This window comes from Nomascus leucogenys, chromosome 12 (genome assembly GCF_006542625.1).
Source record: "Nomascus leucogenys isolate Asia chromosome 12, Asia_NLE_v1, whole genome shotgun sequence".
Lineage (NCBI taxonomy): Eukaryota > Metazoa > Chordata > Mammalia > Primates > Hylobatidae > Nomascus > Nomascus leucogenys.
The window spans coordinates 91,660,741-91,680,176 of record NC_044392.1 but is presented as its reverse complement, the minus strand read 5'-3'; positions in this window follow the sequence as shown (position 1 = coordinate 91,680,176).

Genomic DNA, 19,436 nt, shown 5'->3' with positions numbered 1-19,436 from the left:
GAAGAGACTTGCCTCAGCTTGAAAGACACATAGACTAAAAGGAAAGGGATGGAAAAAGCTATTCTAAACAAATAAAAACCAAAAGACAGCAGAGGTAGCTATATTTATATCGGACAAAAATAGACTTTATGTCAAGAACTATAAAAAATGACAAGGACATTATATCATTATAAAGGGATGAGTTCTTCAAAAAGATATGACAATTGTAAATATATATTCATCCAACGTCAGAGCACCTACATATATAAAAACAAATATTAAAGGATCTGAAGGGAGAAGAGGACTGCACTATAGTAGGTGCCTTTCAACAATAAACAGATGACTGAGACAAAATATTAATATGAAAACATTGGACTTGAACAACACCCTAGACCAAATGTACCTAACTGACATTTACAGAACATTCCATTCAACAGCAGCAGAATACACATTCTTCTCAAGCACACACAGATAATTCTCCAGGATTAATCACATGTTAGGGCACAAAACAAGACTCAGCAAATTTAAGAAGATTGAAGTTATATCAAGTATCTTTTCCAACCACAAGAGCATGAAACTAGAAACCAACAACAGAGGAATTTAAGAAAATTCACAAATACATGAAAATCAAACAACATGCTCCTGAATGAACAGTAGGTCAATAAAGAAATTAATACAGATATTTAAAAATATCTGAGACAAACGAAAATGGAAACAGAACGTATCCAAACTTACAGGATGCAACAAAAGCAATTCTAAGAACAAGATTTATAGTAATAAATGCCTACATCAAAAAAGAAGATCTCAAATAAACAACCTAATATTGTATCTCAAATAACCAGAAAAAAAGAAACTAATGCCAAAGTTAACAGAAGGAAGAAAATAAAGACCAGAGCAGAAATAAATGAATTAGAAACTAGAAAAACAATACAATGAAACAACAACAACAAAAAACTAGTGTTGGCTTTTTGTAAAGATAAACAAAACTGGCAAACCTTTAGCTAGACTAAGAAAAGACTCAGTAAATAAGATCAGAAATAAAACAGGAGACATTACAACTGATGCCACAGGAATGCAAAGAAACATAAGAGCCTGCTATGAACAACTATTTGCCAACAAATTGAATAACTTAGAAGAAATGGAAACATTCCTAAACAAATGCGACCTACCAAAACTGAATCATAAAGAAATAGAATATCTGAGCAGAACAATAATGAATAAGAAGATTGAATCTGTGATAAAATGTCTCCCATTGAAGAAAAGCCCAGAACCTAATGGTTTCACAGCTGAACTCTATCAAACATCTTTAAGAACTAATATCTATCCTTTTCAAACTCTTCCAAAAAAATAAAAGGAAAGAAATATTTCCAAGCTCTTTTTACAAGGCCAGAATTACCCTGATATCAAAACCAGACAAGGACATTACAAGAAAAGAAAATTACAGTCCAATATTTTTGATGAACATAGATGCAAAAATCTTCAACAAAATACAAAAAAAAACCCCACAAATTCTACAACACATTAAAAGGATCATTCACCATGATCAAGTACAAGTTATCCCTGAGATACAAGTATGGCTCAAAATATGCAAATCAATAGGTGTGATACAGTACATTAAGAGAACAAATGACAATAATATGCCCATATGATCATCTCTCATTTGATGCAGAAAAGCATTTCACAAAATTAAACATCTTTTCATGATAGAAACTCTCACCAAATTAGGTATAGAAGGAACGTATCTCAACACAATAAAGGCCATCTATGAGAAGCCCACAGCTAATATTACACTCAATGGTGAAAAGTTTAGACTTCCTTTAAGATCTGGAAAACAAGGAGGATGCCCACTGTTACACTTCTATTTAACATAGTATAGGAAGTCCTTCTCAGACCAAGTAGGCCACAGAAAGCAATAAAATGCATTTAAATAGGAAAGAAGGAAGTGAAATTGTCACTGTTTGCTAATGATATGATCTTATATTTAGAAAACCCTACAGACTACACCAAAAACTTGTCAGTGCTAATAAATGAATACAATAAAGTTGCAGCTTACAAAATCAACACACAAAAAATCAGTACTGATTCTATACACTAACAACAAACTATCTGAAAAAGAAACCAAAAGCACAATTCCATTTATAATAACTACAAAAATAAAATACTTAGGAATAAATTTAAACAAGAAGGTGAAGGAAGTGTACACTGAAAACTGTAAAACATTGATGAATGGAATTGAAGAAAACACAGATAAAGGGGAAGATACCCCATGTTCATGGATTGGAATAATTAACATTATTGGAAAAATTAATACTATCAATCCTTCATACTATCCAAATCCATACTGCCATACAAATACATAGTAATCCATACTGCTCAAAGCAATCTACAGACTCAATGCAATCTCTATCAAAATATCAGTGCTATCCAAGGTCATAGAAATAGAAAAAATCATACTAAAATTCATATGAAACCACAAAAAAATCCTAAATAGCTAAGGCAATTATGAACAAACAGAGCAAACCTGGAGGTATCAAACTATCTGATTTTAAAGTATATTACAAAGAAATAATAATAAAACAGTGTGGTATTAGCCAAATAAAAGGACACATTGACCAATGAAACAGAATAGAAGGCCAAGAAGTCAACTTACATATATATATATAGTTAACTGATTTTTGACAAATGTGCTAAGAATACACAATGGGAAAAGAACAGTCTCCTCAATAAATGGTGTTGGGAAAAGCAGACTTCCAAGTGCAGTAAAATTAAATTGGATTGTTATTGCATGCCATATAAAAATCAACTCAAAATGGATTAAAGAATTGAACATAAAACCAGATACTCTGAGACTAAAAGAAGCAAACCTAGAAAAAAACTGTGTAACATTGATCTGGACAATTATTTCTTTGTAATTGACCACAAAAATACAGGCAACGAAAGTTAAAATAGACAAATGTGATTTCATCAAATTAAAAAGTTTCTGCACAGCAAAGGAAACAATTAACATTGTGCAGAAACAACCTACAACGTGAGAGAAAATATTTGCAAGTCACACATCCAATAAGGAGTTAATATCTAAAATATGTAAGGAGCTTAAACAATGGCAAGAAAACAGCCCAATTAAAAATGGGAAAGGGGCCTGAACAGACATTTCTCAAAAGAAGACATACAGATATCAAATAGATACATGGAAAAAATGTTCAACATCACTAATCATTAGGAATATGCAAATTAAAATCAACTGAGATATCTCACACCTGTCAGAAATTTTTATAAATAAGATGAAAGATAAGTGTTTCATGATAAGATGAAAGATTGGTGAGAATGCAGAGTAAATGGAACCCTTATATGGTGTTGATGAAAATGTAAATTCGTAGAGCCATTATGAACAGTACGGAAGTTCCCCAAAAAGCTAAAAATAGAATTACTGTATGACCCAGCAATTCCACTTCTGGGTATTTACCAAAAAGATTTAAACTCAGGCTGTCAAAAGATTACTGCATTCTCTTGTTCACTGCAGCAGAATTCACAATAACCAAATCATGGAATCAACCTAAGTGTCCAATAACAGATAAATGCATAAAGAAAAAGTGGTACATCTACACAATGGAATACTATTCAGCCTTAAAGAGAATGAAATTATGTCAGGTGCAACAACAAGGATGAAATTGGAGAACATTATGCTAATTGCAATAAATCAGGCATGGAAAGACAAATACATGTTCTCACATATATATATGGAACCTAAACCAATTGAACTCATAGAAGCAAAAAGTAGAATCATGGTTACAGAGGGTGAGGAGGTGGGGGAAATAAAAAAATGATGGTCAAAGGGCACAACGTTTCAAACAGGAGAAATAACATTTTTTATTTTCCCAAGATGGAGTCTCACTCTGTCATCCAGGCTGGAGGGCAGTGGCGTGATCTTGGCTCACTGCAACCACCATCTCCTCAGTTCAAGCAATTCTTCTACCTCAGCCTCCTGTGTAGCTGGGATTAAAGGCACATGCCACTCTACATTTCAAAATTGCTAAAAGAGTAAATTTTAAATATTCTCGCCATGAACTATGTTAAGTATTTGAAGCAATGGATATGTTAACCTAGCATGATTTAATTACTGTACATTGTGTTCATAAATTATAACATCATTTTGTATCCTATCTATTTATACAATTATGGTCAGTTTACAATAAAAAGATGCAAACATATATTCATTGAACATTGATAAAAGGCACTATATCATAAAAGAAGAATACTGTTTTCTCATGATAATCCAGGTATGCATGTGTTATTTTGTTTTGTTTTAGTGTGTTCATTGAAAGTACTTCAGTTGTCAAGAACATTCACGTGTGAGTCTGCATACTGTTTTGAGTATCTTCCATTTTTCTCCCAGATATGCTCTCTATACTGTTCTGTGCCCAGTAAGACTACCTGTGTGGTGTGCATCCATGAACTCCCTTACCCTCTAGTTTCCTGGTTGGTTAAGCAAATGAAGAGCATCAGAAAGAGGGAGGGAGTAGAGTGAGTTTCTGTGGCTTCCTCATTATGGCTTTGCCAAGGGCTGTAGCAGCTCCTGCCAGGCAGTCCTCTTCTCATAGTGCTCTCTCTCCATTTCCATTTTTATAGGCTTTTTTTTTTTTAACTGGAGAACTATAAATACTTAGACTATCCACTGTTACTAGACCCAGGTATTGCATTGATACACATTCTCCTTCACAAGGTAATAGAAGAAAATCATGCGTCCTCTAATTGCAAGTGTTCTTAGGTCTAGTACAGTGAAACAGAACACTCACACAAGTCAGGCAAAGCAAATTTACTCCTCACAGATAGGCAGAGGATAAACAGAAGCCTAGAAGCCATGGCAAGCAAGTCTCCCTATGTTTAGGAAAGCTGCTCAGGGAGTACAGAGTCTTGTCTGGCCATACCCCGTATTGCACTGACGCTGAGAGACCCCAGAAGTGCTCCACTCTGGGTTTTACACCCTAAGCATAACTTGAATTGCTAGGCACAAGTGTTGCAGAACATCCTTTTCTGGAAGAAATGAGAATATAGTCTGGGATGTTCTGGATATTTCCTCCTTATCTTAGGGTATTGCATTCTCAATGCATTCTGCTTGAGAACTGAAAGCAAGGAGGGGAAGATCTGGGTTGGTCAAGTTCATCTAGGGACATTCCCTCATACATTAATCCATCTCCATAAACCTGGTAGTTCTTTGACTCCAGGAAACTAATGAACATTCATTTTGGGATTCTCTTCCTCATCTCAATGACCACACCCCTCTTTGGCATTGATGTTCTCTCCTAGAAGTTTTAGTCTCATGGATATTGGTTTGCTTTAGTTCTTTGTTGATAAATTGAGATCCAGCATAAATACATCCTCTTCCATAAAGCCTTATTCACAGTTCTGCCACCTTGTGCTCCTAATCAGAATCAGGTCTTCCTCTTGGCATTGTATTGGCTCTTTGTTTAAAACACCACTAAGGAGCATTCTCATCCATTAGCATAGCAGAGTCATGTTTTTAAATATAGGTTTCTTGAAACCAAAGACTTTGAATAACCATTTATCAAATATCAGACAAAGGGCTCTGCTAGAAGCATTGGAAGGAGGATATGAAAAAAGAATACAAGTTGGTAATCAGATTCACAGTTTCTACCAACTTGCTCTAAAGAGAAGCCTGCCAGTAGAACTTAGGTTCTTTGGTAGTAATTTTCTCCAAACACAAGTGTAAAACATTACTATATCACTCCTCTGGCCAGCAAACAAAACTCATAAACAACCTTTGATGTCTTTCCCTGTTTTCAAAGTAAAATTTAAACTTCTGAGTATCATATGGAAGTACTCAAAGAATGGGACTCCAGGCAATGAAGGTTTAGTTTTCATTCTGCCATATGACTACTTCTAACACTGCACCTCATTGGATGGCTCAGCACTCCATTTCATGCCCCATGCCTCTGAGGTGGCACACTTTTATTTTGCTTATCTTTTCCTTACCATCATTTCCATCTGTTAGAGGAAGGGTGTTCCTGTAGAAACCAGGAGCCGGACCAAATACCAATGTTCCCACCAAATCTTTCCAGCTCCAATGAATGGCAATATGTTACTGGAGTTTGCCTTTTACCAGCACCCGTGGTGTGCTGTACATCTTTCCCATTAGATTCCAACCTCTTAGGTGAAGGAATCAAACTTATTCATACTTGTAGTCTGATGGTGTCTAGTAGAGGGCCTCCTTTGTACATGTATTTTGAACTCAGTAAGTATGTCTAAAGTGAAATGACTTACTGATGCTGTAACTAAACTAGAGCCACCATTCTTCAGATGATAGCAGTAAGTTAGCTGCACAGTATGAAGGGTAATATAAAGTTAGTTAAATTTGCAAGTTTCAGCCTTATTAACTTTTATTTAAATTAAAAACTTCATTATTTTAGTTTCCGCCTCTGGCACAAGACTATGTTTGGCTTCCATTTCTTCTCTTTCCACATGGAATTACTCCTAAAAGCTGCAAAAGACAAGTTATACAAGGTTATGTTTTACTCCTTTTGAATTTGCCTTGCACCTTTAAAAATGTGTCTTTCAAAACTTATTGGCCTGCTTTTTAAAATAATTATATAATTAAGCAAAATATGAAAAAATACATACTTGACCAAGATGCAAATATCCATGATTTATAAAATAAAGAATCGGCTTTGGTCCAATTATTAAATCTTAAAAGTATTAAAGGGGCTTTTTTGAAACATCTAAGGATGTTCTTTTTTTTTTTTCAAAAATAAATCTCCAAAGCTACCTATGGATTTATTGAAATATTTATGATGAAACGAATCCAGAAGCTTTATGTAGGTGGCATCAGAAAGAGGCTGAGTGATAGGCATGATCTGATTCTTAGGGTGAATTATTAAAAATATATTCTTCTTTACAGATCAAGAATTGAAAGATCAATCAGCACAGTTCAAAAGTTGAAAGAGATTAGATAAAAGATGGGTTGTGCAGAAGAACCCAAGGAAGAGATGAAACAACTGGTGGGTTGGTCACTAAATTTCATTGCACGATGTATGAGTGAGAGAGAACTTACATTTTCTAGAGACTATTCCTGTATGTGATTAGTGGCAAATATGAAGTTTATGTTTGTCCTGTATAAATAAAATATTCACTTAATACTGCTACTTCTAATAAAATAAGTATATACAATTTTTGAGCACTTATCAAAGGCCACATGTATTATTTTACTTAATCCACATAAGATCCCCTTGAGGAAGACACTGTTATTTCTCCTATCATACAGAAGAGAAAATACAAGGCGAAAAATTTCATAATTTGCCTAAAGTCAAACAGAGAGTAAGTGGCAGAGAAAGAATTCAATTGTAGATATGTCTGACTTTGAGGTCTTAATTATTCTATATCCTGGCTCCCTTATTTCAGACATAATATGTAAATGAAAATTAAAACCTTGCCTAGAGTACTCTGATAAGAATTTAAATGTACCCCCTAGGCTTTGTATCCATGTATCACATGTCCTGTAGTTGTGATATTCTCTGATTATTCACTAACGCATTCCATAAATATTGTTAGGTAACTATCACAAACCATGTGAACCCAAGCAACTGGAGATACAACACTGAAAAAATTATAGTTCTCCACTCAAGCAGCTCCTCATTTAGGAAGGGATACAGGTAAGTTAATATGTGGTTGTGACATTGCAGATAAATTACAGTATAAAGATAGGTACAGGAAACCCAAAGGGGCCATCCAGCCCAGACTTGTCTCTGTGTGTGTTTGTAGAGGGGCATCAGATAAAGCTTCATGAGGGAATGTCATCCAAGTTGAGATCTTAAGGATAAGAGTTGAAAGTTACCTGAGTAAAGGGAAAGAGATCCAAGCAGAAAGATGAGCCATCACAGAGGCATGGAGTTGAGAAAGGATTAAGCATTCAGATAACAGCACTTGGGAGTGGCCTGGCATACAACTCGCAAAGGCAGAGAGGGTAGAAGGTGGCCTTCCATGTCACTCAGTTCACACCATTGATCCCAAGTATGGAAGATGCTGCCTCTCAAACCAAAAGATACCTACCTGGATATTTCTTTTTGTTTTTAGTGATAGGAAGGGCAATATATCCCAAACTACTGCAGACCACTGAATCTTTATAATTTTCACTGGGCCCCTTATTAAATAGAGTTTATTTCTCAGGATCTGTAGAATATGAGTCCTATTAAGACCTGCGATATGCTTACTAATTCTTGCTTAACTTATCTAGTTAATTGATGTCAATGGTAAAGTGAACCATTGTGATATTCTGTGAAAAGTCGAGATAGATCCCTTCAAACTGTATTATGACAGAGGCTGGGTGTGGTGGCTCATGCCTGTAATCCGAGAACTTTCGGAGGCCAAGGCAGGTAGATCAGTTGAGGTCAGGAGCTAGAGATCAGCCTAGCAAACATGGCAAAACCATGTCTCTACTAAAAATACAAAAATTAGCCAGGCATCGTAGCCCCGCCTGTAGTCCCTGCTACTTAGGATGCAGAGATGGGAGGATCGCTTGAGCCCAGGAGGCAGAGGTTGCAGTGAGCTGAGATTGCACCACTGCACTCAGCCTGGATGACAGCGTGAGATCCTGAAAAAAAAAAAGAAGAAAAGACAGGAGAGAAAGAGAGAGAGAGAAAGAGAGAGAGAAAAAAAAGGAAGGAAGGAAGGAAGGAATTCCATAGAAATGTGTCTACCATTGAGGCAAAGTACTTTGAGAAAATAAAGAGGATGGAGGAATAGGGATTTCCTCTACATTTTTCAGGCCAGAGCAGTCTTTTTCCCAGTTAATTTGGCCAGAGAAACAGGCTGGTGAACATGGTGAAACTCCATCTTTACTGAAAATACAAAAATTATCCAGATGTGGTGGCACACACATGTAGTCCCAGCTACTCGGGAGGCTGAGGCAGGAGAATCGCCTGAACCTGGGTGGAGGTTGCAGTGAGCTGAGATGGTGCCACAGCACTCCAGCCTGGGCAACAGAGTGAGGCTCTGTCTCAAAAGATAAAAACAAACAACCCCCACCAGCACAAAATCCCAAAACTCTACTATGACAGAACAAGGGACATTAACAAGCCCAGAGTTAGACCATAAATGTATATTGTTGCAGTATTGGGGGATACATGAATGCAAACTGGCCACATACTATAAAACTAAGGCTATTCTAATCTGTTCTAGCAAAGATACTAACACAGCTGCTGCAAGTGGGCCTATTACTTGACCGAATTTGTGTTAATATGTTGTCATTCTCCAGGATTCATCTGGTTTTTGTGTGGTTATTGTGATGAATTAAATGGGATATGGTTGGGACTACCATCTCTGAAACCTTTAGGTTCTAAGGGTCACACTAAACTCTGATATTCTCTCCAGAATGCAATCTTGTTTTTAACTTCTATTTTGGCTTAGGTGGGGATGGAGGTAGTTTTAGAGGCTTCCCTTGGTCCTCTCTACTATGGTACAATTTATCCACAGTCCAAATAATCCATGTGAGTATTCTGCCTACTACAAAATGTGTCTATTCCACTCCTAGCTTGAATAGTTGGAAACTGGCCACTAGGTTTATCTGTGGAAAATGTGGACCTACTGTCAGGTGGTCCTGGGCTAAGTATCTATTTATTACCTGTCCATACCCATATCCCTGCATCCTAACAAAGGGAAAAATATGGATCACCAGAGATCATTGTCAACTAGAACCTTGCATCTAACAGTCTCTAAATATCTGTATATCTCCATTTTCACAGTGTATGGTTACTTAAGGAAATCATCACAGTAGCTTTGGAGAAGTTCTGATGAACTGTCACCAGAAACATTGGCATAATGTTGCAGGATACTTCCACTTCAGCCTGTCCTCTTAATGGGTGCTGGATTTGAATACTGGCAAATCCAGAAACTAGGCAAAAGATCATGGCTTTTTATCATAGCGGCTTCCCTCAGCCTCCTAAGAATGCTATCTTGACTTCTTTTAATTATTTAGATTGAGAATACCCTTGTTAGTTGCTCATCTTCATTGCCCTTGCATATACCATGTTTTATAATCATCTCCATAGCTTTCTCTAAGTCGGCACTACCTCCTACCCACTGCCACTTCAATTTGCTGCTCATTAAGATAACTGTACCCATTGCTCTAGACAGTTAAACACTTCCATCTGCCTCTGTTATTATTGATTTAGTCCTATGATCTCCATTATTATCATGAAGCCCTATCCTGTAATAACGTATTCTATGGTCAGTTCTGGTCTAGACAGCTATCACTGAGTTTCCTGGAGTATTCCTTATTGTTTTGATAAATGGAGTGTCTTCTAGGACTCCCTGTGCAATGTAATTGGCAAGTAGTATTTCCATCCTTAGGTGTATAACTCTTACCATGCTCATTCCTCTGACCTTTTAGCCACTTCTTCCACCACCTTTCATGCTAATTCTTGCATTTCTACTTCACTTTGTATTTGTCATCACTTTCTCCAAGTTTCCTAGGGCCATTCCGGTAGGGTTTTGGTATACCCTTCCAGGGTCCTTACCAAGGTATTAAATCCAGTATCAAGGAAGAATACTCTCATATTGATAAACTCTCTCTCTCTCTCTCTTTTTTTTTTTTTTTTGAGATAGAGTCTCTCTCTGTTACCCAGGCTGGAGTGTAATGGCGTGATCTCGGCTCGCTGCAATCTCTGCCTCCTGCGTTCAAGTGATTCTCCTGCCTCAGCCTCCTGATTAGCTAGGATTACAGGTGCCCACAACCACCCCCAGCTGATTTTTGTATTTTTTAGTAGAGATGAGGTTTTGCCATGTTTGCCAGGCTGGCCTTGAACTCCTGACCTCAGATGATCTGCCTACCTCGACCTCCCAAAGTGCTGGGATTACAGGCGTGAGCCACCGTGCCCGGCTTGATAAACTCTCTCTTCTTAAACTCTGTGGTCTAATACCTACTCTCTGGACACCATACATACTTCTCTGGCTTCTGCAGATATATTCTGGCTAAGTTCTGTGGTTTCCTTGGGGTATAGGCTCTTTCTTCTCTCTGCAGCTGCAGCATATCCTCAGCTAAGTTATAGTGTACCTTCACCTTACTTATTGGTCTGGTGACCAGGAGGGGTGCATTGTCTTGCAAGACAGAAGTCTTTGACTTGTCTTCAAATCATGATTAGTGCTACCCCTTAGCAGGAAAAAAACAGGCCATTTCTGGAAGCCTAGGTAGTTCAGCAGAACCTAGAGATTAAAATTCTGCGGGAATGGATCCAGATGTTTCCGTCTCAAAATGTTAGGTTCCACTCCTCAATCAGGACCTTGATCTTGTCATAACAGAGTTGCTAGAATTGAAATTCAACCTTTCCTAAAGTTCAGCTACTCTTATAATTAAGCTCTGGGGCTAATCCTTAGCTATTTTACTCATCCATGTGCAGGAGAGGAGATTCTTTTTATATGCTACTTATGGCATTGCCTGGGGAGGTACTCAGCTGTAAGCCATCTGCAGTAAGTACTCCTGACCACTAACTAGCAGAATAAATGCCTATGTTCAGAAAACAACCTCAGTGACTGGTCATGTCATCCACCAGAAGGGAAAGGACAGCTTCTTTTTTTTTTTTAAGATAGTGGAGGTTTTATCATTTTAATTATTGATAAAAAGAGTCAAAATTTAAATTACAAAGAGGAAAAGGAAAATTATACAATGGAGCTTTATGAAGGACAAAATAAATGTGATCAAAAGTTTATGCAACAGCATTGGCCTTGGATTGCAGAAGGGCACTTACTCTGTTGAAACTAGAGGAAAAGAGGAAAGATGAGTGTAATGGAGGAAGGCTTTTAGGTTTGTTGGCAAGCAGTTGACTGATTCTTATCTGATGGAAATGAAGTAGGAGGCAGAATTGTCTTTTAAGAATGAAAGAGTCATTTGCCAGTGGTAATTTTTAGAACAGAGAAATGTTGCAAAGCTTTCATTAATGAAAAAAATTTTTTTTCCTCTTTTTAATTTAACTTTTAAGCTCAGGGATACATGTACAGGTTTGTTATATAGGTAAACTTCTATCATAGGTTTTTTTGTACTGATTATTTAATCACCCAGGTATTAAGCCTAGTACCTATTAGTTATTTTCCTGATCTTCTCCCTTCTCCTGCTCTCCACCCCCCACTAGGCCCCATTGTGTGTTGTTCCCCTCTATGTGTCCATGTGTTCTCATCAATTAGCTCTCACTTATAAGTGAGAATATGTGGTATTTGGCTAAGGAAAAGAATTTCATTGTGCTCCTACTGTGTGCTTTTATAGAAAGTAGGAAAATGAACTATCCAGAGAAGCATGGTAAAATTGACAGGCATTGTTGAGATCTCAGATGAAGTTGGTGGTCAAGAATGTTTTGTACAGTCTCCCCTGTTTTGTGACTTAAGTCTTCAGTAGTACTAAGCTGAGTCAGAATAGCACGGAAAGAATGCATACCTGGCCAAATCCAGAGTTAAATTTTGTCATGTGGGCTTAATAAAAGTGGAGGTGAGTGGGATATTGGTGGAGTGTTATACAAGGAAGTAGAAGAAAACAGGACAAAATCAGAAGATAGTAATAAATGTACACATAACAGACAACCATGATTATATGTTACAATGGCTGCGCTAAAAATAGTTGAACATGCAACCTGAAAATACAAATCACTTTAGAAAAGTGATTTGGGCACAGGAGTGAATTAGACCATAAGATCTAAGGTGGCCCTTGGAGTAGATGGTGGAGGTGAGATCAAGAGAAGTCATTGCAGATGAGGAAGTCAGTGAACCCACTGCCAAATAGTGAAATCAGCAGTTTTTCTATTCACATCATGATTGGCCTTTCAGTAGTATTTAATACCATTAATATCTTGTTCTTGAAATAGTCATACCTTAATTTCTGTGCCATCGCACATTACTGGTTTCTCTCCTACCTCTCCATCCTCTTCTTCTCTCCTGCCTTTGTTAGTTCTTCTTTCTTTAACTTCTTTAATGTCTTTTCATGCAGTCCTGTTCTCACTCTAAATTTCCTCCCAGGGTGATACCATTTACACAGATGGATTCAAGTACATCTGTATACTGATGGTCCTCAAATTTACTTCTCTTGTCAAGGCATTTCCTTTCAGCTCCAGACTCATATATTTAATTAGGTCATCCACATCTACATATGGTTTTGTCTCATCTTCTCATCGACATCTTCAAAACTGAATTTTTGATCTTTCCCGTGAACTTGGTCCTCTTCCAGACTCATCCATCGAATTAGGTCATTCATATCTGCAATTGGATGTTTCATCTTTATCCGTACCTGTAAATTTCAAGATAAGAATGCAGCATATTCAGCTAACTTTCTCAGTTCTCCTCTCCTTGTATCCATTCCCTGTGGCTTGTGACTTTGCAGTTTCCCCCACTAAAGACAGCGTGTACTTCTCTTTTTCCTGACTTAGGGCTCAGCATGTGACTTGCTTTGACCAAAGAGATTTTATCTGATGTGTTGCAAGCAGAGGTATGAAATGTATTGTCATGGCTGGGTTTGCCCTTTTGCTCTCTGCCGTCATTACTAGAAGAACAAATACTGCTGGCTTCAGGAAATCGAGATGCACACAGAATAAACCTCTCCCAGTAGACATAAGGACCTGTAGCCTAAAGGAAAGCCATCCTGCCAACTCATAGACTGCAATGTGAGAATAACTGTCCTAAGTCACTGAGCTTTAGGGTGGTGTGTTGCTCGGCATTAGCATGTAGCAGTAGCCAACTGATATAGTGAGTGTATTAGCGATTTTGGTGCATGGCAAAAAAGATCAGTTTGAAATGACACCCTCAATGATTTGATGTGCCATCAGACCTCTATTAGGTGTTATGTAACCCCTATTTCTTTCCTGACCACTGGCCTACTAGTCCCTGGGTTGGAAAACAGGTATAGATTTTAATTGAAGCCATGGGAGCAGATATGATTATTACTAAAGAGTGAGAAATGAAAGACACATGAATTAAATTTCAGGCAACACTCATATCTAAATTTAATTACAGTAAGAGAAACTGTTAAAGGCAGGAAAAGACAATAACCAGAGAGAAGGAAAACTGAGATTTTGGATCTTCATAGAAGACGGTCAAATAGTAAAATGGAAAAAAAGGATATGGAGAGGTTTTTTTCATAGTCAAGTATTACAATTATATTCTAGGACACGATCAACATTAGCAAAAGAAAGTCTGTCTTGTTGTTGTGTCACTATGACTTACCTGGGTGAGCTAGTGCCTTTCAGCAAATTATAGGATATGAATAACTGAATATTTATTCTCCAAAATGGATCCAGGACCTTGTGGGGAGGGAGCGTAAGGTTGAAAAAGTCAGAGGGAACTAAGGCAAAGGAGAACTGTGTATGAGACTACAGGGAACAATGACTCCAGCAGGCCTGTTTGTGGGGCACACTGAATGGCAAAGAGGCAGCATGGCACAGCAAGAAGGTTGGCCCTCAGCTTGGATTTCTTTCCTGGTTCCACCACCTACAAGCTATGTGACCTTGATTCGCCTTATTAACTTATGAAATGGAAGCACCAACCTTATACGACTGTTTTGAATATTATATGAGTTAATCCAAATAAAGCATCTAGAACTGAGCCTGTCATATAATGAGTGCTTGAGTTGTTAGCCATATTATTGTGGACCTGTTAGATGTGTCAAAATCTAGTGACTTTTAGCCAGTAACTGTTTCCTTTTTTTCCTGAATGCAGAGTTAAGCTTCATTTCTCAGACCCTCTTATAGTTAGTTATGGCCGTATGTGTAGTTCTTGCCAAAGGAATGTAAAGAAATGATGGTTTCAACGTAAAATGAGGCTTCTAAGGTTTGCCTACTCTGTGCAGATGACAATGAGACCTCAGGGGACAGTGAAGTCCCCTACATGAGGGAAGAAGCCTGAATTCCTAAATCACCATGTGTTGAAGAGACACCAGATATCCAGAAATATCTGTCATGTACAGGCATACCTCATTTTACTGCACTTTGCTTTATTGCACTTTGCAGATACTGCATTTCTTTTTTGCTTTTTCTTTTTATTTTATTTTATTATTATACTTTAGGTTTTAGGGTACATGTGCACAATGTTCACGTTTGTTACATATGTATCCATGTGCCATGTTGGTTTGCTGCACCCATTAACTCGTCATTTAGCATTAGGAATATCTCCTAATACTGCCCCTCCCCCCTCCCCCCACCCCACAACAGTCCCCAGAGTGTGATGTTCCCCTTCCTGTGTCCATGAGTTCTCATTGTTCAATTCCCACCTATGAGTGAGAACATGCGGTGTTTGGTTTTTTTGTCCTTGCGATAGTTTACTGAGAATGATGTTTTCCAGTTTCATCCATGTCCCTACAAAGGACATGAACTCATCATTTTTTATGGCTGCATAGTATTCCATGGTGTATATGTGCCACATTTTCTTAATCCAGTCTATCGCTGTTGGACATTTGGGTTGGTTCCAAGTCTTTGCTATTGTGAATAGTGCCGCAGTAAACATACGTGTGCATGTGTCTTTATAGCGCCATGATTTATAGTCCTTTGGGTATATACCCAGTAATGGGATGGCTGGGTCAAATGGTATTTCTAGTTCTAGATCCCTGAGGAATCGCCACACTGACTTCCACAATGGTTGAACTAGTTTACAGTCCCACCAACAGTGTAAAAGTGTTCCTATTTCTCCACATCCTCTCCATCACCTGTTGTTTCCTGACTTTTTAATGATGGCCATTCTAACTGGTGTGAGATGGTATCTCACTGTGGTTTTGATTTGCATTTCTCTGATGGCCAGTGATGATGAGCATTTTTTCATGTGTTTTTTTTTGGCTGCGTAAATGTCTTCTTTTGAGAAATGTCTGTTTATGTCCTTTGCCCACTTTTTGATGGGGTTGCTTGTTTTTTTATATAAATTTGTTTGAGTTCATTGTAGATTCTGGATATTAGCCCTTTGTCAGATGAGTAGGTTGCAAAAATTTTTTCCCATTCTGTAGGTTGCCTGTTCACTCTGATGGTAGTTTCTTTTGCTGTGTAGAAGCTCTTTAGTTTAATTAGATCCCATTTGTCAATTTTGGCTTTTGTTGCCATTGCTTTTGGTGTTTTAGACATGAAGTCCTTGCTCATGCCTGTGTTCTGAATGGTATTGCCTAGGTTTTCTTCTAGGGTTTTTATGGTTTTAGGTCTAACATGTAAGTCTTTAATCCATCTTGAATTAATTTTTGTATAAGGTGTAAGGAAGGGATCCAGTTTCAGCTTTCTACATATAGCTAGCCAGTTTTCCCAGCACCATTTATTAAATAGGGAATCCTTTCCCCATTGCTTGTTTTTCCAATATCATACTGAATGGGCAAAAACTGGAAGCATTCCCTTTGAAAACTGGCACAAGACAGGGATGCCTTCTCTCACCACTCCTATTCAACATAGTGCTGGAAGTTCTGGCCAGGGCAATCAGGCAGGAGAAGGAAATAAAGGGTATTCAGTTAGGAAAAGAGGAAGCCAAATTGTCCCTGTTTGCAGATGACATGATTGTATATCTAGAAAACCCCATCGTCTCAGCCCAAAATCTCCTTAAGCTGATTAGCAACTTCAGCAAAGTCTCAGGACACAAAATCAATGTACAAAAATCACAAGCATTCTTGTACACCAATCACAGACAAACAGAGAGCCAAATCATGAGTGAACTCCCATTCACAATTGCTTCAAAGAGAATAAAATACCTAGGAATCCAACTTACAAGGGATGCGAAGGACCTCTTCAAGGAGAACTACAAACCACTGCTCAATGAAATAAAAGAGGATACAAACAAATGGAAGAACATTCCATGCTCATGGGTTGGAAGAATCAATATCGTGAAAATGGCCATACTGCCCAAGGTAATTTATAGATTCAATGCCATCCCCATCAAGCTACCAATGACTTTCTTCACAGAATTGGAAAAAACTACTTTAAAGTTCATATGGAACCAAAAAAGAGCCCGCATCGCCAAGTCAATCCTAAGCCAAAAGAACAAAGCTGGAGGCATCACGCTACCTGACTTCAAACAATACTACAAGGCTACAGTAACCAAAACAGCATGGTACTGGTACCACAACAGAGACATAGATCAATGGAACAGAACAGAGCCATCAGAAATAATGCCGCATATCTACAACTATCTGATCTTTTTTTTTTTTTTTGAGACAGAGTCTTGCTCTGTTGCCCAGGCTGGAGTGCAGTGGCATGATCTCAGATCACTGAAACCTCTGCCTCATAGGTTCAAGCGATTCTCCTGCTTCAGCCTCCAAGTAGCTAGGATTACAGGCACCTGCCACCACACCTGGCTAATTTTTGTATTTTTAGTAGAGGCAAGGTTTCACCTTGTTGGTCAGGCTCATCTTGAACTCCTGACCTCAGGTGATCCACCCGCCTCAGCCTCCCAAAGTGCTGGGATTACAGGCATGAGCCACTGCACCTGGCCCAGATATTGCATTTTCAAGAAATTAAAGATTCATGGCAAGTTCACATCAAGCAAGTCTATTGGCACCATTTTTTCCAATAGCTTGGGCTCACTTCATATCTCTGTGTCAAAATTTGGTAGTTCTAGAAATATTTCAAACTTTATTATTATTATATCTGTTATAGTTATCTGTGATTAATAATCAGTTATCTTACTATCGTAAATGTTGTAGGCACCAAGAACGGTGCCCATATAAGATCACTAACTTAATTCACACTATGTGTTCTGACTACTCTACTCACTGGCTGTTCCTTGGTCTCTCTCTCTTTCTTCTTGGGCCTCTCTATTCCTTGAGACACAATATTGAAATCAGACCAATTGATATCCCTAAAATGGCCTCTTTACGCTCAAGTGAAAGGAAGTGTCACACATCTCTCTCTTTAAAGCAAAAGCTAGAAATGACTAAGCTTAGTGAGGGAAGCATGTCAAAAGCCAAGCTAGGCCAAAAGCTTGACAGTTAGCCAAGGTGTGAAAGGTTCTTGAATAAAATGAAAAATGTTACTCCAGTGAATACATGAATGATAAGAAAGTGAAACAGTCCTATATCTGATATGAAGGAAGTTTTAATGGTCTGGTTAGAAGATCAAACCAGCCGCAACATTCCCTCAATCCAAAGCCTAATCCAGTTCAAGGCCCTAACTTTCTTTAATTCTATGAAAACTGAGAGAGGAGAGGAAGCTACAGAAGAAAAGTTGGAAGCTTGCAGAGATTTGTTCATGAGGTTTAAAGAAAGAAGCTGTCTTTATAACATAAAAGTGCAAGGTGAAGCAGCAAGTGCTGGTGGAGAAGCTACAGCAAGTTATCCAGAAGATCTAGCTAAGGTAATTAATGAGGTGGCTACGCTAAACAACACATTTTTCATGTAGATGAAACAGGCTTATTTTGGAAGAAGATGCTATCTAGAACTTTCTAGCTAGAGAGGATGTCAGTGCCTAGCTTCAAAGCTCCAAAGACAGGCTGACTTTCTTGTTAGGGGCCAGTGAAGTTGGTGACTGTAAGTTGAAGCCAATGCTCAACTTAAAAGGGCCCCCCAAACCCGAGAACCCTTAAGAATTGTGCTAAATCTACTCTGCCTATTATGTTTGACCCATTATGTCTTTTGAGGGCTATATCTTTTGTGGAATATTCTCACCTGAAAAAATGCAATGGGTAAAAATAACAAAAAACCTTATATCACATTCTACATTGTGGTATCTACGTATTTCCTAGATAGTATGATCTAAAAAGCACTGGCATAATTCTAAACAATACATACATCATTTGTCACATAAACAAATAGAACATTGCTCTTTAATTTGTTAAAATAAGTATGGTGAAAACATTGCAGATTATGCACCCATATTAAAAATTTATAATGCATGGAAACATGAAAACCTTAGCAAAGAAAACTCCAGTGTTTTCTCAAATGTAATTGACCAAAATATCTTTTTTTGTAAAGCTTCTGTAAACATTTTTGAAGACAGTTTTGTTGACTTCATTTTGGATGATGTTGGTGGAATAGACGTTTTCAAAAACTCTAGGTGAGAGGGTGAATTGGCAAATACTTTTTGGAGGGCAAATTGGTGCAATGTCCATAAAAACCTCTAAATCAATAAGTTCACTTCTTGGAATTCCTCTTAAAAATAAAAAAAAAACCATAGGAACATAAGTATAAAGGCTATCTGTATTATTAATAGCAGTGCAAAAAAACCTAAAAATCATCTAAATTTATTTTAATGGGGGATGGTAAAAGAGATTAGGTTATATTCATACTCTGTAGCATACTAGTTATTAGAAAATAAAAAGCTATACATCAAACAGAGTGCAAGCTTCAAATGGGCATGAATTTTTGTTCTCTAATGTATCCGTCTCCAGAAAATAGAAAAAGGCTCTGGTACATTATAGCTGTTTAGGAAATGTTTGGTGAATAAAAGAAAATGCATTGTGATGAAAAGGTATCTGAGACATATTAAGTAAAAAAAAAAGTAATTTTTAGAATAATT